General features: G+C 34.1%; 1 protein-coding gene across 3 annotated transcripts in view; it reads left to right on the top strand.

The window, feature by feature from the left end:
* Nucleotides 1-1,706: 1,706 nt before the first annotated feature.
* Nucleotides 1,707-27,093, top strand: part of LOC148949236 (uncharacterized) — a 137,139-nt gene continuing 111,752 nt past the window's right edge. The window contains exons 1-2 of one of the 3 annotated variants that reach the window (XM_089092884.1): nt 1,707-1,831; nt 15,925-16,088. The gene's annotated coding sequence lies outside the window, so the exon portion shown is untranslated. Of the gene's footprint in view, nt 1,832-1,923; nt 1,942-15,924; nt 16,089-27,093 lie in introns of those variants that run through there. The other 2 variants (XM_089092882.1, XM_089092885.1) reach the window with 2 other exon arrangements.

The raw sequence follows: 27,093 nt of genomic DNA, 5'->3' as shown, positions 1-27,093 counted from the left end.
CACTTAAAAGTCCAGCCCATTTGAACTATTTCACCCATCACTTACATGCAGGGACGTATCCAGGGCATTTTTTCTCGGAGGAGAGGGATCAAAGATTGCCTTTTTTTCCAAACGCAACAAAAATATTTTATATTTATTTTATTACTTTGCACAAGTCGGACAAAATTTCTGGGGTAGAGTCAAAACTGGGTATTTTTCTCACCCTCTGGATACGGCCCTGCTTACATGGTATTAAAGTCAATAGTTTGGAAACCGAAACCAAATTTTATGGCCAAAAACCAATTTTTAATTGAAATTCTGTAGTATAGCGAATAAAGGTGTTCTCAACTTCTTTTTATATTCTTATATCTGTTCTGTCTTGGGTGTCCGACTTTTCCCTTTCCTCGACTTCCAGATTATGTAGTAAGATTGTCCTTGAGATTAGGTCTATGTGCGTGGGTTTGGGAGCTATTTTCACTCTAAAATGCTCTTTATGATGTTCATTCTTAGTGACAAGAACGTATCCAGGATTTTTTCGGGGGGGGGGGTGTTCCAAAAACTTTAAATAATGCATCAAAAAATCGTTCATTTTGTTACGTTTTTATGAGTTGGACAAACATTTCGGGGTGGGTTTGACCCCCCCCCCCGGATAGACCTTTCTGAGTAAGCTTAAACAGTTCAACATCGATATTTAAAAAGGTAGTAAGACATTCTGCATAAGCTTGGCAGGAAAGTGGGAAAACTGAAATATATCTTTTAAGTTATCTATATCCTTTTTATGTCAATAAAGTATATTTTCGGCTTCCAAAGTAGGTGGAAAAAATTCTGACATTAAAGCTACAATTTCCATCTATTCCTATTAGTGGGGAAAGAGGACATATCGCAAACTGAAGAAGGGGCTAGACTTCAAAATATCTCACAAAATAAATAAGATGCCAAAATCGGATTAAAGCTTCGGAATCAGATTTGAAAATCGGATTGAACTTCTCATGTTTGATGAGGTGGAATATATATATATATATATATATATATATATATATATATATATATATATATATATATATATATATATATATATATATATATATATATATATATATATATATATATATATATATATATATATATATATATATATATATATATATATATATATATATATATATATATATATATATACAATGTTCTTAGAAAACATTATACAAAGTCGATTTACCACACTCGAGTTAAATACAGGAGAAGCACAGTCAGTCACAATGTCAAATTTTTTGTTCAAACTTGTTTTGAATCAACTAAATTCGGAAAAAAAAACACTTTTAAGTAGACTCAAATGCATCAAAAATCCTAGCCAGCAGCGTACCAAGGAAGGGAGAGGGTTTGAGCTGGAAGCAGGAAAATTAAAAGACTCCCAGAGTTTTCCTGCAATTATTGAGGTCACGAATAAGTGACTTCTCCCACCCCCTCAAAACAGGTCTTTCGTATGTGCCTGATCTGTGTATCGACATTGCCTGATAAGCACCAATTACCCGAGAAGAGTAAAACCATAGCTCGGAATGTCATTTTTTACAACAATATCCGGTATATCCCCTACTATTTTTTGATGTCATGACATGTCCCTTGTCAATCAAAAGCTACATATCCGGAATTCATTAAGAGTTTCCAATGGATGTTTAATACCAATTTAAATCCTCTTTTCCTCATTAAGTACTTCTCTACTCCACAACCACGAAAGTTCTCTTCCAGAGAGAAAGAGAGTATTTGTGTCAGTGTCGCATGTTTATTTTTTAAGAACAAGGTTCATGCACTTGGAATAGTATTAACGAACATGATGTCAAGTATCAAATTTCTACAGGTAAATCCATCCTAGATTAATTTAAATACAAGTTGCTATGCTTGTATTTTTAGTCGTTGAATAACACTCGAGTCAAAAAGTATATTTGGTACTGGATTGGCAAACACAAGGTAAAATAATTTTTGTTTTTGGTAAAATTCTGGATGACGAACTTTTAATAAATCGAGAGGCTAATTGTACCTTGGAAGGTCTTTTGAAGAATCTGACCCCATGTCCCCCCCCCAGAGGGATTTTTCCTTTGATGAAATTTGAAAAATATTGTTTTATAACCATTTGAATTATTTTTTGTCATCATCAAGCGTAATACTGACGGAAAATATCTTTTGCTATCACTTGCTCGAGATTTCCCAAATAAATTAATTTTCAACATAAATTTTGTGGGTAAAAGTAAGTACCCCCTCCCCTCCAGATTTATCCATATATTTATTTGAAGCTGGGTCGACTCTGGTTGAGCTGACTGAGATACACCGTTCCAAACCCAAATAGCCAGCAACACTAGGACTTTAACACCTGGCCTTCCAGACACAGAATTGCAAGTCTAGCACGACAACCGCTCGGCTAGTACGGCTAAAAAACTCTCGGCTTGTGAGAACCTTTCGGCTAGTTCGACTAAAACCTCTCGGCTTGCGGGAACCACTCGGTTAGTATGGCTAAAAATCTCTCGACTCACGGGAACCACTCAGCTAGTACGACTAAAACCTCGCGGCTTGCGGAACCATTTGGCTAGTACAACTAAAACCTCTCGGCTTGCGGGAACCACTCGGCTAGTACGACAAAAAACCTCTCGGCTTGTGGAATCACTCGGCTAGTACGGCTAAAGACCTCTCGGCTTGCGGGAACCACTTGGCTAATCCGACTAAAATCTCTCGGCTTGCGGAACCACTCGGCTAGTACTGCTAAAAACCTCTCGGCTTGCGGGAATCACTCGGCTAGTACGACTTAAACCTCTCGGCTTGTGGAACCACTCGACTTGTACGGCTAAAAACATCTCGACTTGCGGGATGCTAAAAAAAGTAATAGTGAAAGTTTACGCATGATAACTCTTTGTTTTGACCTTAAATTGGAATTATTTTATATGCGTTATTATTTATTTTTTTTAACCCTATACGACTAGCGTATCCTGATCCAGGATCTTTTAAGAACTCGTACAAAACCTGTGTTAAAAAAAAAAAATAATAATAAAACTTGCAGAAACAGATCCATGGAGGCCCAAAGAAACTGTTTTGAGCCTCACACTTTTGCGACGTCCTGATCTTTAAAGTTCTGAAGAATTTATATAAGTTTATCTTAATTTGGCAAAACAAATTCTAATACGGCTTAAAATCCTACTTAAATCAATTAAATTACGTTATTAAAGGCCAGAGTTAGAGAAAAGTAGGCTTTAACCAAACTTGAACTTGAGGAAAATCCTTTTGTTGACAAAAGTTCTCTGCGAGGTTCCAAAAACTATTTACTTTTTACGTGTAAACTATGCAATCTTCTAAGCTTTAGGAATAGGGAGGAAGTCGCCAATTCACGAGAATGCAGGGTATGTAGGCAAAATGTAATTTGAAAATCTACGGGGGGGGGGGTATTATGTTTTTTTTTCAGCTTGTTCAATGAAAGTACCACAAAAAAACCTTTTTCAAGGAAAATGTAAAAGGTTTTTTTTTAATCTAGGGGGAGGTAAGCAAAAAATCTATGGAGAAAATGTCCCCACCCCTGTCTCTTCCCATTGGACGCTCCCATAGGGAAGGAGTGGTAATGGGAGCTTGAAAATACCTTCCTCTGGTATAATCTAGGCATTAGATCCTGGGTCCATGGCATATTAAAAACAAAGAATCACCCTTAGTCTAAAATTGGACTGGGTCTTGGCTCTAGGTATCAAACACAAAATCTTAATGAATTGAATATAATTTTGAGTTATGTTGGGATTCTTTTTTCAAACTTAAGGGATATTTTTCCTGATTTTTAAAAACATTCAAGTCATAGCAAAGATACAAAGCTGAAAATTCTTTCCCTTTCCCTCATTAGTGCTAATCTAACACTAATCTAAGGATAAAAAAAAATTAACTTTCTTAAGCTAAGTTCTGACAGAGCGCGACGAAAAATTGCTTGTGAAAAAAACAGTTGGCGGGGCGAAACGAAAATCGCTTGGCAATGCGCACTGAAGTCAATTTTTCTTTTGCTTCGAGAGACGAAGGAAAAAATTAGAGTACTTTCTGCTTCTGCTTGTGCCCTCACTTTACTTGTAACAAGTAACTTTACTTACTTTGCTTACTTTACCTACAAATAAATAGCTTGGGATATTATATTTTCCTTTTTTTATTAAGAGCTAGGCTACTCATTTCAAAGGTTGAACAAATACCAAACACATTTTTACCTGAGCCATCAAGTTTTATGCCACCTCCTTCCATGTGTTTTCTTTCATTTCGAAAAGCTTCCTTACATATCATTTTGTCTAAGTTCATCAAGGGTTAATGCCCCTGGGAACGGGGGGGGGGGTGAAAATATATACTTCCAAATACCATCCTATGGGATAATATATACTCTGAATCCATTCCCGGAAGTTCCATTCCCCTAACACCACTACTCTCCATGATAGCGAAAGGCCCCTCATCTAGAATATTAGCCATATTTTTTAATGCTTCATCGGACGTTGAGAAGAGCAGGTAAATTTCTTAAAGTTTCAGGGTCTTATATCCTTGCTAGATCTTGATATGTTGAGGTTTTAATGAGGAATTAATATAAGACAGTGAATATTTTATCCTGAAATGAATGCTTCACTTCTGTATTCAAGGGCCATTGTTAGAAAAGCACATATAAAAATATAAAATAAGACTTACAATAAAATGGCTGATCATTCTTTGAAGTAATGATTCTAGGACTGTTTTAAATTTAGTTTTAATGATCCTGAATTTTATTTTAAGTATTATTGTATATTTTATTTGCGCTTTTCTGAGGATATAGAGCCAAAACACTAATCTAAGGATAAAAAAATTAACTTTCTTAAGCTAAGTTCTGACAGAGCGCGACGAAAAATTGCTTGTGAAAAAAACAGTTGGCGGGGCGAAACGAAAATCGCTTGGCAATGCGCACTGAAGTCAATTTTTCTTTTGCTTCGAGAGACGAAGGAAAAAATTAGAGTACTTTCTGCTTCTGCTTGTGCCCTCACTTTACTTGTAACAAGTAACTTTACTTACTTTGCTTACTTTACCTACAAATAAATAGCTTGGGATATTATATTTTCCTTTTTTTATTAAGAGCTAGGCTACTCATTTCAAAGGTTGAACAAATACCAAACACATTTTTACCTGAGCCATCAAGTTTTATGCCACCTCCTTCCATGTGTTTTCTTTGATTCCCAGGTCCTTGTTTTCTTTACAACGTATATCATACAATATGGGATACGATCTATCGCTTATTATTAATTTTTCATTCTCTTTTTTTCTTATAAGCATCGCCTCGCTACACGATTTTTTAAAACTTCGAGTTTCAGGGTGTCAAAGTGATTTTTTCCGCTTTGGAAGGCCTTTTTGTGGCTCGGCGAAGCAATTTTCGCTAGGCGAAGCATTATTCATGCTCTGTCAGAACTAAGCGTTAGATTAATTCCTCATTGTTTTACCTATTGTTGTTTGTATGATGGAAAGGCAGTGTGGTTTTCGTAGTTATTCAAATCAGTAGCAATAAGGAATTCAGTTACAAGCAGCCAAGTCTGAAAAACTTTCCTAGGCTTTCCAGACTATCATATGATGTAATGAGACCATTCTATTAATGAGTTACCGACATTTGGCTAGAAATTTGGACATTTCTAAAGAAATCTACACCAAAAGTCATTAACTCCTTAACAGATTTGTCTTATTGCATCATATGATGGTCTGGAAAGGCCAATGAAACAGCTAGGGGGACTGTGCTGTTTACAACTGGATCACTCATTACTACTCAAATCCTTAGAATTCTGTTTTCAAATTCTAGAGTGAAGAAAAGGTAGACTCAAACCAAAATCAAGGAAACACATATTCTTTCCTAAGTTTAGACAGGTAGAATTGACCAGTCTTCTGTGTAATTTTCTAAGCCTTAGAAATAGACAAGGAGCAGAGTTATGAGCTCCTTCCCTCCTTACAAGTCTATATACTGCTAATTTGTTAGAAGGCACTTAGGTCTGTTCAATTTTTCCCAAACATGATTTTGCATGGTCTTTCAGTGTGTCTAAATCGATTGCCAAAACACCTCTCTAGGACATATATTACACTCTGAAATGTTTTTTGGAGTTCTATTGTCACAAAACAACCACTTTCTTATTCTAATAAATCAAATACTTTTAAGATTTGAAAAAAATCCCTTTAGGAATGTTTATTTCTTTAAGATTTTAAACGTTTTTGTTTCATAAGATTTATTCATAAATCCATTCTTCAAGATTCTTCTAAAATTCTTATTTAAAATTTCTTAAGATTTCTTAAAATTTTTAAACATTTCTTTTCTTCTTTAAGATTTTCTTTTCGATTTTTTCATATATACCTTTACGTTTTTGCTTGACTGAAGATTTTTCGAATAGGAATCTTTTCGGTGCGTACCTTCAAATGCAATAGATTTGTTTTCTAATGAAGGGAAATACTATCCTTTGAAGAAATTTGTCATCCCGATTAGCTGTCTTGAAAGAATATTTATTTATAGAAGTCCCATTTGGGCTTCTTATTTCTCCCTGCTTAGATGTAGAAAAAAATGAGAGTATCTAAGATGCACAAAGCATAGTTAAAAGCTACTGACATGACTTAAAGTTCTTACTTTGTAGGGTTGCCATGCAGGGTATACAGAATCAGTGTTTCGATGGGGAACCAACGAAACTTGGCTCCACCAATGGCATTTTCAGCCATCTACCCCTATAATCAATGCAGCTTTCAGCATTCTAGGGGACAGGGCACAAGCCCAAAGAACCAATCTCTGGATCCCCCGTTTCGCCACGGTAAAGAGATTGGGATTATATATATCCAAGGTTGTATTTCTGGTTTCAACCGTAGCAACAGGTATTTCAGGACTAGGACTGCCAACACAACCGTCCGTAGGTGTATTAGATTCTTTCTGGGATAGCTGGATATTCAGAGGCATGGGGAGATTGTTCTTCAAGAGTTTCAAAGGGTATGCAAAACTAAAAAGCTATGCTAAGAGCTGAAAGCCATGCTAAATTAAATTGTAAAACTCAAAGACAATGCGAAACATAGTCTGGTAATTCCTGAATTTCGCATACTCTTTGAGCAAAATTAAACTAAAATAATTTAAGTTAAAGCTAAAACGTAAGTAACGAATGTATTTCTCAGAGAAAATTGTTTTTGTTTGTTTTCTAAGAAATTGAATATCATTTTCATTTTTATTGTTGACTTCCTTGACAAATGTGAGACGACACTGTTCGAAATGCCTATTGTGTCGTTTTTAGTAAAAGGCAAATAAGGGTTGACCCTTTAGGAGGTATTTGGCACTGAAGCTTGTTTGGGGTAATTTTGCCCATTTTATTTTTATTTTAGAATTTACTTTTCCATTCACAGCAATCTGTACGGATTTCCTGTGCGACTTTATTTCTGCTCGTTTTTAGATTCTGGTGTCGCTCTTCATTGCTCTTTCGAAACTTTAAAAGAATCCCCTTAAACCATCCCTTTTTTGCTCCTTATTTTTCCATTATTAAATTTATAGAAACAAATAATAACAAAGAGTGTTTAGGATACACAAAACGCAGTTTAAACAATGGTTGCAACAATGGTTGTAACCTAGTAAAGAGCAAATCACAGCCCATAGTAACCGAAAATTTAAAAGCACCTTTTTTTAAAATTAATCGTATATCGGGCTAAATCAACGAACGTTAAATTAAGGCGTACAGATTCATTTTTGAATTACTGACACATTACTAGGATCGTTTAAGATACGTGTATTTTAGAGTATCATTGTTAACTCCTATTAAGAATGGCTATTTGACACTATGGTTCAATAAAAGTACCATCCAGTTTTCATTAAAGGCTTGGGGGATTTGAACGCTGATATATGACGGCATTCCTTTTTTGGAAATATAATATCGTATTACTTTCTTAGTTTGACTAACTAGCACGGCTGAAAAGTGCCATGTTGTAGTACTTGTAGAACTTATAGCAATCCGAGGGATTGCCCACTTGCAAAATCGTTTAAACCAACTGGTGTGAACCACGCGTGATGGAGCTGTACACACGTGGAGATGGGTTTTCATATATGGCACAAAAAGACTTGGCGTGATGGAGCAAGTGAAGGACCAAAGAAGTACACCAGATGTCAGAGAATAGGAGATAATACTTTTTGATCGCAAGACAAAGCGTATTATATTGACCCTGGAATCCGTAATTCGCCACCGGTAAGGCATGACAATATTTTGGTGGGTCATGAGTAGGACGTACACCTTTTGGCTGAGTATACTTTAGTCTTTATTTACAAAGAAAATATTTTTCAGGTAAACGATGTCGCATTCATATGCATTTTAAGAGCAAAAAAGATACATGATAGAATTGTTATGACGTCATGCATTGTATAAAAGGCGTTGTATACATACTATATTTATCATTAATATTAAATGTGCCTAGAAGATGACCCGAAAACAGATTCTCCTTCGGGAGATTCCCGAAGGAAGTCACCCGACTTCCTTCGGGTGAACACGCATAAAATTTCGAATAACAAAATGTAGTATCACGAGGCGGGCATCAGAATCATAGAAATGCCTAGATGGGGCATGGCCCAGGGATGGGAACCACTGCCCTAGACAGAATACAAATTTGTAAAAATATTGCTCAAACTTGATAAAAACCATATTTTATAGTTTTTGGTTAAAGTCTCTTTATTTCGTAGAATCTCGTTAATTTGTTTATAAGAATTATAAAGGAAATGACTCTCACTTTAATAATTAACAGGTTTCTGAATCTAAGGTTCAGTTCTTATATAAGCTTGAACCTAAGAATCTAAGCTTCAGTCAAGGCCGTACCCAGGATGGGAGGCTAGGGTGTTTGAGACCCCCCACCCTCCATACCCAAAACGTTGCCCATCTAGCCTAAAAACGGTGCCACTAGCTACTAAACTAGCTACTAAAAAAACCTTAGCCTGGAGAGTTGACTGAAAAAAAATACTCGACAGTAAGGCTTTCTTCATATATTGTACGCTAGAAGTTTAAACCCAGGAGAATGAGAAAAAAAAAATTCAGAAATGTTTGAGATAGCTATTTTGTTCAGCATAGTTGAATGGTCCAGTACTATGCATTTGAGGATAAATTGACCCCCCCAAGGCTTCTAAGGAAAGGGCTGCAAGCTATGACATTTGCCTACTGTTTACACATAACATTTGGTTTTGGGCATTAATTTTTGAATTTTTTTTTACCGGGGTATTTGTCACAGGTAGGATTTTCCGTAGGGAGTAAAGTCTCAGGGGAGGGAACCTTCCAAGAAAAATTTTGCACGGGGAAATTGGCCAAAATTCCTGTACTAAGTTATTTTTATTTGTGCTACTTTCTCCTGGGTAACTCAATTTTACATGTGGAGATGTACCGGGGAGTCATCCGGGGAAATTTTCAATGGAATTAGAATTTTCAGGGCGTTTTATTTTGGAAGAGGGATTTTCTCCTTTTCTAAATGAAAGTAGGCTAAGGAGAGTTTTCCTTGCAGAAATGTCCACGGGGAATTCTCTGAAGAGAATTTTCAGTGAGAATGGAATTTCTCTATTCTATGGGGAATTTCTGACGGGAAGAATTTTACAGGGGAGGAACTCTCCATGGAGGAATTTTTCAAGAGGAATTCAACAGGAAAAAGGGGGAGGGGGATTTTCCATCGAGAATTACGCGCTTCAAATACCCGTATAGCATCATGCTATTTTGTCAAGTTATTGATACAAGGGACACTTACCGATTATACGGACACTTACCGATTATATGAAATAAAGTTATCTTATTCCGTGATATCGATGCGAGAGATCAAGGAGGCCTGTTCCCCCTATATTTTTGCTCATGCCTAAGTTTTGAAAAAATTTTTTTTTGGAGTTGCCATTTAAAATATATTTTTGGTTATTTTCATTGAGAAAATTGGAAAAACGACATGATTTGCTGAGATAGCTATAAAACAGTTCATGGCAGCGAACTCGAAATAAGAAGCGATTCTGCCCAATCGCAGTGAAAACTCTAAAAAAAGAATTCTGACAACAACTAACACATCAAAATAATGATTTTTTTTGCTGATTCCAAATTATATAAAATTGACTAAGTTTAATGTTACCCATCTGGAGCTACGAGTCTGAGAATACTTGCCTGATTTCTGAAAAAGGGGGAAAAAACCCCCCCCCCCAAAAAAAAAAACTAAAAAGATCTTAGTGGAAATCTTACCGCCAGATTCTGCATATGAGAGAACCCTGCTGCAAAGGTTTCAAGCTCTTATTTACAAAACTGGGGAAATTTCCATTTCTTGCCAGAAGAAAGATTACAGATGCGTGTTCATTTGTTAGTTTTTTTCGCCTAGGGTTGACCGTATCAGGCCTATTTTAAAAAATAATTAAAAGTTCTAGGGCTCTTTCTAAGTGACCAAAAAGATTGTACCGCGGGGAAGTGAAGTTTTCTGCCATTTTGTGGCACCAACCTACGATTTTGGCCCAAAATGGACCAAAGTGCTATCGGTTGAAAATTCTGAGATAACCGATCGATTTGACAGTATAAAAAATGCTATTGCAGAGGAAGTGATGCCACACGGTAGTGAATTCTCACGTAGTCCATTCAAGATAAATGGTTAAAATGGGCATGCATCTTACCTAATACCTAATTTATCAAAGCCGATTCAGTTAATTTTTCATGAAATTGTATGAAGTGTCGTATAACCGTGTGTCAGCTATTATGAAAGATGGGGGGGGGGGGGGCGTTAGGATTTAGGTGCTCGGAGGAGGGGATAATACTGCTCCCCCCTAATTGCGATAATCCTTTCCTATATAACACAAAACATAAGATTCACATACCTAATGGCGCAGAGGTAGAAAAAGAGAAGTGAGGTATCATGAGCCTCGCCAGTAATTTTATTGGGGGAGGGGAAGACGAGTGTTACCAGGTGCTTTGTTTTCAGCGATTTGACTTGGTAACATTTCTGATTTTTATATGTATTCAAATATGTATATGCAATTCGTTTCAACATTAGCAAATCTAGTTATAAAGGTAGCGATGGCCTCAGCCGTGTAGAAGATCGAAAGTAACGCATAATTTCCAATCATATGGATAATAATACCCCTTTCATCCCACCCAAATTCTGTACTGAAAATAATATTAAGGACCTATTCAATAATACTACCTATAATCGGAAAATTTGACTAAATGTTCGAATTTTGACCAAACTTTTAATTATAATACATTTCCATTCTTAAACAGAAAAACTAAGAATCAATTAATCAATTTACAAGCATAATTGCATATAATTTAACAGCGAGAAATCGGGGACTTGCGGGGTGGGTAGCCCACGTCATATCTTGGTTAGAACTGGTCTCTATTTGAAAAATGTTAGAAAACAGATAAAAAAAACAAAACAATTTCTTTCTGTCAAAAAATAAGAATTAACATTGAAACTTAAAATGAATACAAGTTGTTCCGTATATGAGGGAGAATACCCTGTCCTTGACCCCTCGCTCGTTACGCTAAATTATGTTAGTTTTTTAAGAAAAAGCTTCTTTTGAAAAAAGCTTCTTTTTAAAACCCTTACGCTTCAACTGATGTTTCACAATCTATGACTCTTCATGCTATAGTTTGAATTTTGTCCCAGTTCTTTAAGAATACCTGCTGAAACATAAGGGCTGTTGAATTGAAATAAGAAGCTTTTTTAAAACACTAAAAAACTTTAGCGTAACGAGTGTGGGATTGAGGAGGAGGTAGCCCTTCTCATATACGGAATAATTGATATTTGTTTTAAGGTTTAATGTTGCTTCGCACGCTTAGTTCAGACGATTTTTTTATTCTTAATTATTGTGTTAAATTCCGGATTAACATGGATTATACAGAACTAGGGGTTCGTTTGTAAAAAGTCGACGGTAAATGATACAAATTTAACAATAAAATACAGAATATTCTGTTTATTGTGTACTAAATTCACATTGTGGCCTAAACATCAAGAAACACTTCATTTGTACTTGATGCAGGAGTAGATAGACTGATATTTGTTGGTTCTGCTCTGATGAACTGGCCATTTATAATACTACTAATACTATACTGGCCATACTGGCCATTATAATATACTGGCCATTTAATGGTTGTTTTTTATCGCTTGCTTATATTTTTAATAAATGAACTGCTGACTTGTATAGTTTGCACTGCCGATATTTAAGTTTTGTTTACATATACGTATTGTTTACACATTACATATTGTTTACATATACGACAAGAGCAAGCTCTTTTATTTTGTTGCGGAAGGAAGACTTTAGTTTAGTCATGTTTTCTTTTTTCCCTCTGCCCCTGATTTAAGTGGTAAGTGTCTCACCACTGCAGTTTCTACGCAAATTGAGAATCTTCAGTTGGATTGATGCATATACTACATAAATACTGTATATGATGTAGACGTATGTGACTTATGTCTGCGTGGTAAACATCAGACTAAAAAGGATGGTTTTGCTTCTCCTTTGACCAGAGCCAGCTGTGTGTTCTGAAGTAAAGCTTTATGGTCCAAAATTTAGACTCTAAATAATAGAGAAGTATCTGAAGTTTTTCCTAACACAAGTTTGAAGAAGCTTGAAGGAGTTTTCGCTTCTTCAAGCTGTGTTTGTGCTGTCAAGTGGAAAATCCGTTCATGAACACAAGTAAGTAATCAGTGGACAGCTTCAAATTGAAGTTAACCTAATTCTAAAAGTATTTAATATGTACCGCAGGTCCCTTTTGCCGTTGCCAGGATATTTCCTGTTAATAATAAAAAGCAGATATCCAAAAAAGGAACATTGTTAAAAATGTCCGAAAATTCTGCCATCTGCTTTCACTACCCAGTTCTGTTTGTGATTCGATTGGGTTCGTGATTTTATTTTCTATGTTTTGGACTGAAGTACAGAAACGGTATCACACCTGTTGCTTAATCGTCAATGGTTCTCTCACTGCTAAAGCAATTTGGGGTTTCCCTTTGTTCCTTTCTGAGTAGAAATATGCGGAAGTTGTCCCATGGCAAGAAAAGCAATACTTGAATTATTTTCTTTTCAAGCAAATTATTTTATTTTTTATTATATATATATATATATATATATATATATATATATATATATATATATATATATATATATATATATATATATATATATATATATATATATATATATATATATATATATATATACGTATATTATTAATTTATTAATTATCTATTATATTTTATCTATCTGTTTATTTTATTTATATAAATTTATTTGTAAATTTTGTTATATATTTACTAAATATATTTTTTATTATATATTTTATTTCTAAAATTCTAGTTATTTTCTATTCTAGCAATGATTTTCTCTTTTCTTTCTAGCAGAGCTAATTAATTCTCACTGTATAAGTTTTTTTTTGGACAAAGTTTGTTCATGGGGTTTAATATTTTGAAAATTTTGAGGAGCTTACAACCTCTTCGTTGCGGTATGCGCTGAAAAAAAAATTGGTCAATGGTTCTGCTAAGGAATTAGCAGAGATCTGTATCTATACTAAAAGGAGCTGAAAGCAAAAGTTGGCCCATAGTCCTCTGTAACTCTCCGTACCGTCCCGTCTCTGCTCTTTGGCAGAAAGATACGCAGATGATGTCTTTATGAACCAAAATCACGCAAGGATGTTTGACTGTATAATTGATGAAGAGGCAAAGCCGGCAAATGTCACCTCCTTCCCTCCTTACAAGTCTATATGCTGCTAATTTGTTAGAAGGTACTTAGGTCTGTTCAATTTTTCCCAAATATGATTTTGCATGGTCTTTCAGTGTGTATAAATCGATTACCAAAACGGGCCATTAGCTTCTCTAACAACCCTTACCCACACATATATCACAACAATTGAAAAAAAAATCTAATAGTAAAGAGAAATATTTTTTCAGCCAGTGAATACTAAAAACAGTATTTTTAATAAATTAACTAAAAAAAAACTTTCCGAAAAAGAAGTTTTCTAAAGAAAAGTAAAGGCCACATTCAACTTAAGATCAAAAGCAATAGAAACCTACAATAACTCAAACTCAAAACGACCGGTAATTACTAATTAAGAATAAATGAAACCTAAAACGAACAGAAATTAAATAAACAATCATAACAAACATATAATATGTACTAAAATAAATTAATAAATAAATCTTAAAACGAGTCAAGCTTAAGTTGAATATGCAAATCAAGTTTAAAACGAAAAAAAAATATTTTGCTATTGAAGCATAAATGAAACCCAAAATGAACAGAAATTAAATAAACAATCATAGCAAACAAACATAAAATAGGTAGTAATACAAATAAGTAAATTAACTTTAAAGCAAGTGTAACAAAAAATTGAATTTGCAAATCAAGGTTGAAACGAACAAAAATTTCAACAAATAAGGGTTTCGGTTTTGCCTCCTTCTCTCACTGTAAAAGTCCAAAACCAACTGCATCATTGGCGCTTTGCTGAAAACTATATGTGTCTTGAACAGTCTTGAAAAGTACAAACACAATCAAGCTGAATGTTTGATATATAATGCAATTAATTGTTGAAAGATCATCGGTTGCAAAACGAGCTTGTCTCACTGCCAGATATCTGTATATATTTAGTGTCATTATGTAAGATTGAATAATAAATGAACCTGAACCTGGTTCAAGATTTTATTTCACTGTAATTTTATTTTGCTTTTCAATGCTGCAATAACTCGAAAAGAAAACATTTGTAGCACAATTCGTTTTCAATGAAGCACCAATCGCATAGTAGGCTTTAGACTTTTACAGTTAGGGAAGGGGCAGTATCCAAATTCTTGTTTGTAGTGAAGCTTTATTTGTCTTGAACTTTCTTGGAAAGAACTGATAAATTCAACTGAATATTGGATATATAATAACATTAATTGCTGAAAGCTCATCAGTTCAAAATTGAATTTTCCAGTTATTTTTATGTTTATTTTCAATGGTGTAATAAGTACAAAAAGAAATATTTGTAATATAATTTGTTTTCGGTAAAGCGCCAATGACGCAGTAGGTTTTAGACTTTTACTGTGAGAGAAGGAGGGAAAACCCAAACTCTTGTTTGAAGAGATTTGTGTTCGTTACAAGCTTGACTTGCATATTCAATTTAAGTTTCACTCGTTTTAAGATTTATTTACTGATTTATATTAATACCTGTTGTATGTTTGCTTGCTATGATTGTTTATTTAATTTCTGTTCATTTTGGGTTTCATTTATGCTTCAATAGCAAAATATTTTTGCTCGTTTCAAGCTTGAGTTGTATATTCAATTTAAGCTTTACTCCTTTTAAAATTTATTTATTCATTTATATTAGTACCTGTTGTATGTTTTTTGCTATTGTTGTTTATTTAATTTCTGTTCTTTTTGGGTTTCATTTATTCTTTAATAGTAATTACTGGTCGTTTTGAGTTTTAATTATTATATGTTTCTACTTACTCTGATCTCAATGTTTAATATGGCCTTTACTTTTCTTTAGAAAACTTCTTTTTCAGGAAGTCTTTTTAATTAATTTTTGTTCGTTTTGGATTGCCAAATTTTCCAATTTTTCAAAATCCCCTATTTTAAAATAATTTTTTACTTTAAAATATAGCAAAAGTTTTGGTAAGAACTAATAAAATTAAATTGAATATTTTATATATAATGATATTAAGTGCTGAAAGATCACCAGCTCAAGATTTTGTTTCACCCCGGCGCCAGATTTAAAGCTATGACGCTTCTAGGCCCAAGCGTTTTTGTCACTCCGTTTTTGCAATATTTTCGGGGAAATCCCCTAAACTTCGGAAATACTGGAAGCCACAGGGCCTAGTGGGCCTGTTGGTAAATCCTGGTCTAGTTTCACTGCAGTTTTATTTTATTTTCAATGTTTTAATAGGTACAAAAGAAAATATTTGTAATATAATTGCTTTTAGTAAAGCACCAAATACATAGTATGCCTTACTTTTTATACTTTTACTTTTTAGAGAAACGGACAGTAACCATACTCTTGTTTGTATTGAAGACACCATTCAGTAGAAGTACATAACCCCTACTTCCTGAAGACGACCGCGGTCTGACAACCAATCCTTAATCCAATTCTCAGCTATCTTTGAATTTGGTTCTCCCAATTATTATAATAAAAAAAAGGGTAAACTAGTTTTGCAGAACTTTGTAGCCCCTTAAGTAAGAGGATGATGATTCTAAGTAGAGTAGTTCTAAGAGAATTGGTTATTTAAGTAAGAGAATGATACTTTTACCGGATGATACAGATACCAGAGTGTATTTGCAATATCTTATGAGTGGCTAAAAGTCAGAATATCAGAGGCAAGCGTTGCTATAGCGTTGCCTCTGGGCTTCAATATTTGTGTTGCCTATAGGCTTCTGAGAACCATATGTGTCTTGAACAGTCTTATAAAGTACAAATAAAATCAAACTGAATATTTGATATGCAAATATATTAATTGTTGAAAGATCATCAGTTCTAGATTTTATTACATTGTAATTTTTATTTTCATTTTCAATGCTGTAATAACTGGAAAAGAAAATATTTGTAATATAATTTGTTTTCAGTAAAGCGCCAATGACGCAGTAGTCTTTAGACTTTTACATTTTGGGAAAGGGACAGTATCCAACTATTTTTTGTAGTGAATCTATATTTGTAATGAACTTTATTGGAAATAACTAATAAAATTAAAATGAATATTTGATGTATAATGATATTAATTGCTGAAAGCTAATCAATTCAAATTTTACTGTAATTTTTATGTTTATTTTCAATATTAAGTACAAAAAAAAATTGTAATATAGTTCGTTTTCAGTAAAGCGCCAATGACGCAATTGGTTTTAGACTTTCACAGTGAGAAAAGGAGGTGATACCCAAACTCCTGTTTTTGATGATGTTTGTTCGTTTCCAGCTTCATTTGCATGTTCAATTTAAGTTTCACTTGTTTCAAAATTTATTTATCCATTTATATTAGTAACTATTGTATGTTCGTTTGCTATGGTTTTATTTAATTTCTGCTCGTTTTGGGTTTCAATAGCAAAATATTTTTTTCGATTTAAGCTTAATTTGCATATTCAGTTAAGCTTTACTCGTTTTAACATTTGTTTTTTTTCATTTATATTAGTACTTGCTGTATGGATTTTGCTATGATTGTTTATGTAATTTTTGTCTGTTTTGGGTTTCGTTTATTTATTTAATAGTAATTTCTGGTCGTTTTGACTTTGAACTTTAACGGGTATTTGTATCTGCTGATCTTAGTTTAATATGGCCTTTAATTTTCTTTGAAAAACTTCTTTGTCGTAATTTTTTTATAATTAATTTTTGTTCGCTTTTCGATTGCAAAAAGTTTCAAGTTAAAAAAAAAATTCCTTATTTCAAAATAAGATTTTTTTTAAGCATCAAACTTTCATCAATGTATCAAAACTAATATCAAAATAACAATATCAAAGTACCAAAGTATCAAAGTAAAGAAAGCATCAAAGTAAGCAAGGTATCAAAGTAAATAAAGTATCAAAGTGACAATAAGCAGCTTCCATAACTTATAGCCCTTGCACCGTAAATCGAAATTACCACGTAAATAACTAAATCCTAGTATTCAAGTAAACAAAGTATCAAAGTAACAGTAATTAAGTTCCGTAGCTCAGAGCCATTTCTCCGGGGTTGGAGGCGGGGGGGGGGACAAACCCGGAAGCATAGTTATTTGGCTTTTGAGCTATTTTGAACGAAATGGCTCTCAAAATTTTGACCGGATGGCCTTTGGGAAAGTGGGGCGTGGGCTAGTTGGTTATTGATCAAATTTGACTCTTAAAAAAGAGCTAGAAGTTTCAATTACCGATCGAATGAGCCCCCTCCTAAGTTAATACGACCACCCCTTCCAAAAAACCTTATGAGCTAATAATGGGCAACTTACCCAAGTTACAATCCTTGCCCCGGGGCTAGGGAGGATTTCTCAACCCCCTAACTTATAGTAATATGAATTTTGGACTATTTTGAACAAAATGAATATTTCAAAATTTTGAAGTTTATACGACCACCCCTTACATAAAACCTTATATGCCCAGGGGGCACGGCTTGCAACACTTACCCCCGGGCTCTGGGGGGTTGTGTCGACCCCGGACTTTTTGTTATTTGATGTTTAAACTATTTTGAGTAAAATAGCTATCTAAAAATTTCGATTGTATGCATTTTTGAAGCAAGACCTTAGGGGGGGGGGGGGCTTGTTGTCCTCCAATCACTTTTGACTCTTAAAAAGGACACTAAAAATTCTTATTTACAATCGAATGAGCTCTTTCCTAAGCTTATACTACCGTCGACCATAAGAACCTTATGTAATCTTATGTAAATTTGCCCCCATGGCATAAGTTACAACCGCTCCCCGGGCTCTGGGGGAAGGGGTTGATGACAACGAACTTTTCATTATCTGATCGTTGGACTCTTTCAAACAAACTGGCTATATCAAAATTTTCATTGGATGCATTTGGGGAAAAGAGGCTGTATGTGTGTGTGTAGGGGGGGAGGGGGTAGATGCCCTCAGTTAACTTTTGAATCATAAAAACGTAACTAGAACTTTCAATATCCAAGCAAATGAGCCACCTTCAAAGTTTATACGACCATCCCTTACATGAAAACCTTAAACGCTCCTGGGGCATAACATAAAACACTTCCCTACGGGCTCTGGGGCAGGGGGTTGTATCAACCCTGGTTATCTGATGTTTGAACTATTTAAAGAAATGACTCATCACAAAATTTCTATCGGATGGGTTTGAGGGAAAAAGGGCGTGAGGGAGGGGCTAGTTGCCCTCGGATCTTTTTTGACTCTTAAAAAATAAACTAGAACTTTCAATTTCCAATCAAATGAGCCCTCTCTGAAGTTTATACGAGCACCCCTTCCATAATAACCATATATACCCCCAAGGCATAACTTACAACGCCCCGCCCCCGGGCTCTGGGGGCTGTTTCGATACTGAAGTTTTGTTATCTGACCTTTGAACTAATCTTAAAAAAATGACTATTTCAAAATTTTATTTGATGCATTTGTGGTAAAAAGGGTATGGGGGGGGGAGGCTAGAAGCCTTCCGATCACTTTTGACTCTTAAGAATTGAATTAGAACTTTCAATTTCTATTCAATGAGCCCTCTCTGAAGTTTATACGAGTATCCCTTCTATAAGAACGACATATGCCCCTGGACATAACTTACAACGCCTGCTTCTGGGCCCTGGGGGGCTGTGTCGACACCGGAATTTTTGTTATCTGACCTTTAAACTATTTTTAACAAAGTGGCTATCTCAAAGTTTTTAATTTATGAATTTTGGGAAAAAAGGCGTGAGGGGGCTAGTTGCCCTCCGATGACTTTTGACTCTTAAAAAGGGCATTAGCAATCTCGATTTTCAATCGAATGTGCCCCATCCGAAGTTTATACGACAATTCCTTCCATATGAAGTACCTCTGGAAAAAACAAAATAAATTTAATATTGGAGCCGTATGGCCTTTACTATAGGTGACGCTATAGCGTTGCCTCTGAAAATAAAAGTTCGAATATTCCAGATTTACATCTAGAAGCCTTTATCATCAGGGAAAAAATATAAACAAAGAAACAAAATAAAACAAGCTCAAACAACAAAAGAAAAAACAAAGAAAACTCACAAACACTATACAAGAAACAAAAAAAGACAACAGAAAACAGAATAATTAATGTAATTTCCAGTTTACCAGTTTAAAAGCATCTTTTCCCTACGCGGATTAGTTTGCGCCAATTGTATATTTTATTTTTTGATGGTGGTTTTAGTTGTTTTTAGTTTCAGTTTTTTTTTTTTTAATCTTGTTCTTCTTGTGTTTCTCTCGTGCTGAAGACGCCTTGTTTTGGTACAGGCGAAACATCCGCGTTGTTTTACATTTTTCGTCTTTTCTCTCTTCAAAAATCTTCAAAAATCTGGAAACAAATAGTAGTGTTTAATTTAGTTTCATACCCCCTCTAGTTGACCTGAAATGGAAAACTTGATACCATTCACAAAAAAAATCTGTTTACTTTCTTTGATAGCTTGGAAAAATCAAATTTGCAGTTTACTGAAAAAAATACAAATGAATGTGTATTGTCAGTTTAATATACGTATACTGATGTTTAATTATCAAAATGCTAATATTATTTGATTTATTAAAGTTATAAAAGTTAAAACATTTGTTTTTATAGAAAGGCATATAAGGTTTTTATAGAAAGCGATGCTGTAGAAACTTCAAAAAGGGCTCATTCAATTGGAAATTGAAAGGGCTAGTGCCCTTTTTAATAGTCGAAAGTGATTGAAAGCCAACTAGCCCCCTCTCACGCCCACCATTTTCCCAAACACATCCAATCAAAATTTTGAGATGTCCACTTTGTTCAACGTAGTTGAAAGTTCTGGAAATTAGGTCTTTGAGGATGATAACTCCCTCAGAGCCCTCGGTGCCAGGGTTGTAAGTTATGCCCTGGGGGCATATAAGCTTTATATAGAAGGTTGTTGTAGAAATTTCAAAAAGGGCCTATTTGATTGGAAATTGAAATCGCCCTTTTCAATAGTCGAAAGTGATTGGAGAGTAACTAACCCCCCTCTCACGCCCACCATTTCCCCAAAACATTCAATCAAAGTTTAGAGATAGCCATTTTGTTCAACATAGTTGAAAGTTCTGGAAATTATGTATTTTAGGATGACAAACCCCCAGAGCCCCCAGGGCAAAGGTTTTAAGTTATGCCCTGGGGGCACATAATGTTTTATAGATAGAGTTGTCGTAAAAACTTCAATAGGGGCTTATTCAATTGGAAATTGAAAAGGTCAGTGCCCTTTTTAATAGTCGAAAGTGATTGAAGTGTAACTAACCCCTCTCACGCCCACCAATCCCCCAAACACATCCAATCGAAATTTTCAGATAGCTATTTTGTTCAACGTACTAGAAAGTTCCTCCAACCCTTCCTTACAAAGTTCCTTACAACCCTTGCCCTCAAGGGCAAGGGTTGTATGTTATGCCCTGGGGGCATATAAGGTTTTTATTGAAAGCATTTTCGTGGAAACTTCAAAAGGGCTCATTTGATTGGAAATTGAAAGGGCTAGTGCCTTTTTTAATAGTTGAAAGTGATTGGAGAGTGACTAACGCCCCTCTTGCACCCATCATTTCTCCAAACACATCCAATCAAAATTTTGAGATAGCCATTTTGTTTAACGTAGTTGAAAGTTCTGGAAATTAGGTCTTAGAGGATGACAACCACCCCAACAGCCCTCAGGGCAAGGGTTTTAATTTATGCCCTGGGGCATATAAAGTGTTTATAGAAAGCGTTGTCGTAGAAACTCAAAAAGGGCTCATTCGATTTGAAATCGAAAGGACTAGTGTCCTTTTTAATAGTCGAAAGTGATTGGGAGGCTTGAAATTTTTATAGTAAAGATCGATGCGGGTTTAATTTTTGGTTTGTGTTTGTGGGTGTTTGTGTGTGTTTTTGTTTTTGTGTTTTTTTTTTTTTTTTTTTTAGACCAGGGCACTTCGTATCGAATGAGTTGTCGTAGGAACTTTGAAAATAGAAAATAGATTGAAAATAGAAAGGGCTGATGCTCTTTTTAATAGTCGAAAGTGTTTGGAGGGCAACTAATCCCCCTCCCACGCCCACCCTCCCATTTGCAAATTATGTTTAAAAACTAAATGTTGCCTTAAGATTAAATCAAAATGCACTGTGTTAATGCTAGTTTCCAATAAGGCACCTGAGCAGTATCCCAAGAATGACTGAGGGTATTATGTTCAAACTTTCGGGGCTTCTTCTGCTATCAAAATTTAACAGAATCAAAATAGCGTAAGTGTATCCAAGCTATCAAAGAAAATAAACACATTTTTTTGTGAATGGTATCAAGTTTTCCATTTCAGGTAAACTAGAAGGGGTATGAAACTAAATTAAACACTACTATTTGTGTCCAGATTTTTGAAAGGGTGTATGTTGTTAAAAATTGCTGAAAATTTTTCCCCAGCATCCAAATAGCAGGCCAAACTATAAAGTCTTTCAAAAAACGAAAAGATTTAAAGTATTATTTTCTTTTTCCCTGAAAAGACTATGTCAATATAAAACGAACAGAAATTAATTTAAAAAACTTTTACCACGAAATAAGTTTTTCAAAGAAAAGTAAAGAACTCTATTAAACAAAAAATGAGCAAAAATAAAATAGTCTACCAAGCGTGTAACCACCACAAATCAGCATCGATAAATAAATGAAACCCAAAACGAAAAGAAATTACAATAAATAACCGAGCCAAACTCAAAACGAGCAGAAATTAACATAAGTTGGGCTCAAAACCCATATACCTTCCTATGGCCAGAACATAATTTTCACTTTACTGAAAAAAAATACAAATGAATGTGCATTGTCAGTTTAATATACATATACTGATACTTAATTATCAAAATGTTAATATTATTTAATTTATTAAAGTTATAAAAGTAAGAACATTTATATTTTTTCATTAAAGTGCAAATTATGATCTAGTCTTGGGAAGGTATAGGGGGTTTTGAGCCCAACTTATGTTAATTTCTTCTCGTTTTGAGTTTGACTCGGCTATTTATTGTAATTTCTGTTCGTTTTGGGTTTCATTTATTTATCGATGCTGATTTATGGTAGTTACACGATTGGTAGACTATTTGATTTTAGTTTTTGCTCATTTTTTGTTTAATGGAGTTCATTACTTTTCTTTGAAAAACTTATTTCGGGGAAAAAGTTTTTTTTAATTAATTTAGCAAAAAGACAGGTATGCTACACCTTGTTTAAGCAAAATATGTGCCATGATTATCATACGTGTGATTTGAGGCTCTAATTGGGCCATTAGTCTATCAAACAATCCCACTTTTCTCCTCCAGCTTTCCTTCAGAAACGTAGACGTGTTGCAACTTTTCTGAAGCGGTATCGCGCAAAGACGCTCAATCCGTATTGATAGAGGGAAAAATGAGCCCTTAGAGTCTTCAAAATCCACTCCTATCCCCTTGTAAAGGTAAATTTTTAGCAGAATGGTAGGTATGTTCCAGCTTTTTGAAAGAGAATCTTGCAATTATTTTCAGATTATATGCTTAGAGAACCTGAGAGGGCCGGTTGCTCCTTCAGCGCCCCAGCATAAGTAGAGGACTAAGTACCATTTCCACGACGCTATGTTCCTTCTCATGCTATTCCACGACACTATGTTCCTTCCTGTGCTATTTGCTTACTTTACGTTCCTTGGCACCTTTCCAGAGCATGTACTTATGGATTTGCTTGGTTTATGTTCCTTCCTGTGCTATTTGCTTACTTTACGTTCCTTGACACCTTTCCAGAGCATGTACTTATAGATTTGCTTGGTTTATGTTCCTTCCTATGCTATTCTAAGGGTTTATGTTCCTTCCTATGCTATTCTAAGGGTTTATGTTCCTTCCTATGCTATTTTAAGGGTTTATGTTCCTTCCTATGCTATTCTAAGGGTTTATGTTCCTTCCTATGCTATTCTAAGGGTTCATATTCCTTCCTATGCTATTCTAAGGGTTTATGTTCCTTCCCATGATATTCTAAGGGTTTTATGTTCTTACCTCTGCTATTCTAGGGGTTTATGTTCCTTCCTATGCTATTCTAAGGGACCTCCAAACGTGATTCAACATGTTTTAAAACAACATGCTATTTACTTGCCTTATGTTCCCTTGGTAGCTTTCCAAACAAAGTGTTAAAAAAACACGTCTAGCAACTTTGTTCATCGTGATAGTGTATTAGGTTTGAAACCTACGCCTGAGGCACTTCAGTGTCACGTGCACATTGCAAAAAGCGACCAATCCTTTTATATCTGTAAAGTGGTCAAACACGTTTTGAAACTATAGTCGAGATTGTATAACACAATCAGACTGGTTTTTGCTATTGATATCAATTGCACAATAATATGCAGTACAGTTTCACGTGCACATTGCAAAAAGCGTACAATCAGAATTTTTTGATTGATATTTGCAAAAAGGGATAAGGGATTCGCGAATTGGACTGTACGAACGATCTTATTTGAATAATAGGGGAAAAAACAAAGCTAGATAACATTAGCGAATTGGATCGTTTGACGCTGAAGAAAAAGGTTTAAAGTAATTAGTAGTCAAGGTAACCTCGATGGCGTTTGAACAGTGTTATCAGTTTAAGATAGAGTCTAACGTTAGAGTATACTAGGAAGTTTATAATAAGAGAGATGGAGCTGGCAAGAAAAGAATTTTAATACTGGATAGCTTTACTTCTTCGATGTGTTCTGTATAATACACAAGTGGCGTTTGAACAGTGTTGTCAGTTTAAAATAGAGTCTAACGTTATAGTATACTAAAAAGTTGATAATAAGAGAGATATAGATGGCAAGAAAATTATTTTAATAATGAAATTCAGAACAAACCTTAGAAATCCTTGCAAATAATGTGGTAAGGTTTATGTGAGTACGAACCATTAAGGATAATAAGCAACCATGACCCTAACCAACAGAGACATCAACCCCTCAAAGGTCCCCTATCCCCAAACTCGAAGGGCACACCCCCTCCCCTCCAACTTTTTGGCTCCCTCCCTCCATTTTTTTTGATATTTTTTTGAATTTTTTTTATTGTTTTTAACATGATATATTATTCAACTTTTTTTACATGTCTTCGAATGAGATGAAACATACTTAAAGCAAAACAAAAAAAAATCATAGTTACACTCTTGATTTTTCAAAGTTCATTTTGAATTTCTTTCGTTGAAATGCAAGAGTTGGAATATTTCAGTAGTGTTTTGTCGTGGTTTACCTTGTCACAGTTACATTCTCATGATTTTTCAAAGTTCATTTTGGATATCTTTCGTTGAAATGCAAGAGTTGGAATATTTCAGTAGTGTTTTGTCATGGTTTACCTTGTCACAGTTACATTCTCTTGATTTTTCAAAGTTCATTTTGGATTTCTTTCGTTGAAATGCATGAGTTGGAATATTTCAGTAGTGGTTTGTCGTGGTTTACCTTGTCACAGTTATATTCTATTGATTTTTCAAAGTTCATCTTGGATTTCTTTCGTTAAAAGGCATGAGTTGGAAGCATCGTTTATCGGTTATGTCTGACAAAAATTTTTTTTTATCAAGGAAGTATCTGAATGAGTATAATGTATAGTACGAATGTCTTGCAAAAAACACGAAAATACTATCAGAATGAATAAATTCTTTATCAACATCCGTTGTTGGATATGTCATTATGAAAAAAAAATTGTAAGTAAGTAACAAACTCTTTCTTGAATTCACCTCTTGGATACACAATACGGAAATTTAATTCAGGAAAATATGAAAAAAACTTGAAAAAATTCTTTATTAACATTCATTATCGAGTGATGTCGGTTCCTAGATAAAAAATACAACAATTTCACAAAATCTAAGTATAGGAGTGATTAAATTCTATATCAACATCCATTTCTTGGATACATAGGAAAACGTTGACAAAATCTAAGTGTTAGAGTGAATAAATTTTTTAAATCTATATCTTTTGTCAGATTCATCGGATAAAATTGACAAAATCAAAGTGTCAGAGTGAATAATTTTTTTTATCAAAATCCTTTGTCAGATACATCAAGTAAAATTGACAAAATCTAAATTTCAGAATGAATAAATGCTTTAACAACATCCTTTATCGGATATGTCGGATAAAATTGACAAAATGTAAGTATCAGAGTGATTAAATTCTATATCAACAACCCTTTCTCGAATACATGGGATAAAATTGAAAAAATCTAATCGTCAGAGTGAATAAATTTTTTTATACCAACATCTTTTGTGAGATACATCGAATATAATTGACAAAATCTAAGTATCAGAGTTAATAAATGCTTTATCAGCATCCTTTGTCGAATATATCGGATAAAAGTGACAAAATCTAAGTACCAGAGTGAATAACTGCATTATCAACATCATTTGTCAGATACGTCAGTTAAAATTCACATGTCGGATAAAATTGACTAAATCTAAATATTAGAGTGAATATTTTTTTTCTTAACATCTTTTGTCATACATCGAATATAATTGACAAAATTCAAGTGTTAGAGTGAATAATTTTTTTATCAACATCCTCTGTCAGATACATCGGATAAAATTGACAAAATCTAAGTATCAGACTGAATAAATGCGTTATCAACATCATTTATCGGATATGTCGGACAAAATTTTTTTAATCAAGGAAATATCTGAATGCGTTTAAGGTATAGTACGAATGGCTTGCAAAAAAACACGAAAATACTATCAGAATGAATAAATTCTTTATCAACATCCGTTGTTGGATATGTCATTATGAAAAAAAATTGTAAGTAAGTAAGTAAGTAACAAACTCTTTCTTGAATTCACCTCTTGGATACACAATATAGAAGTTTAATTCAGGAAATTATAAAAAAAAATTGAACAAATTCTTTATTAACATTCATTATCGATTGTTGTCACTTCCTAGACAGACAATACAGCATTATCACAAAATCTAAGTATAGGAGTGATTAAATTCTATATCAACATCCATTTCTCGGATACATAGGAAAAAGTTGACAAAATCTAAGTTTTGGAGTGAGTAATTTTTTTTTATCAACATCTTTTGTCAGATACATTGGATAAAATTGACAGAATCTAAATGGCAGATTGAATAATTTTTCTTATTAACATCCTTTGTCAGATACATCAAATAAAATTGACAAAACCTAAATATCAGAATGAATAAACGCTTTAACAACATCCTTTTTATCGGATATGTCAGATAAAATTGACAAAATCTAAGTATCAGAGTGACTAAATTCCATATCAACATCCTTTTCTCAGATATATAGGATAAAACTGACAAATTCTAAGTGTTAGAGTGAATAAAATTTTTTATCAACATTCTTTGCCAGATACATCGGATAAAATTGACAAAATCTAAGTATCAGAGTGAATAAATTCATTATCAACATCCTTAGTCAGATATGTCGGATAAAATCGACAAAATCTAAGTATCAGAGTGAATATTTTTTTTTATCAACATCCTTTGCCAGATACATCGAATGAAATTGATAAAATATAAGTGTCAGAGTGAATAAATTTTTTTTATCAACATCCTTTGTCAAATACATCAAATAAAATTGACAAAATCTAAATTTCAGATGAATAAATGCTTTAACAACATCCTTTGTCGGAT

Source organism: Artemia sp. Qi Xiang Cuo, chromosome 8, assembly GCF_049724085.1.
Source record: "Artemia sp. Qi Xiang Cuo chromosome 8, ASM4972408v1, whole genome shotgun sequence".
Taxonomy (NCBI): Eukaryota; Metazoa; Arthropoda; class Branchiopoda; order Anostraca; family Artemiidae; genus Artemia; species Artemia sp. Qi Xiang Cuo.
The sequence above is the reverse complement of the archived record's forward strand: the minus strand, read 5'-3'. Positions and strand labels throughout refer to the sequence as shown.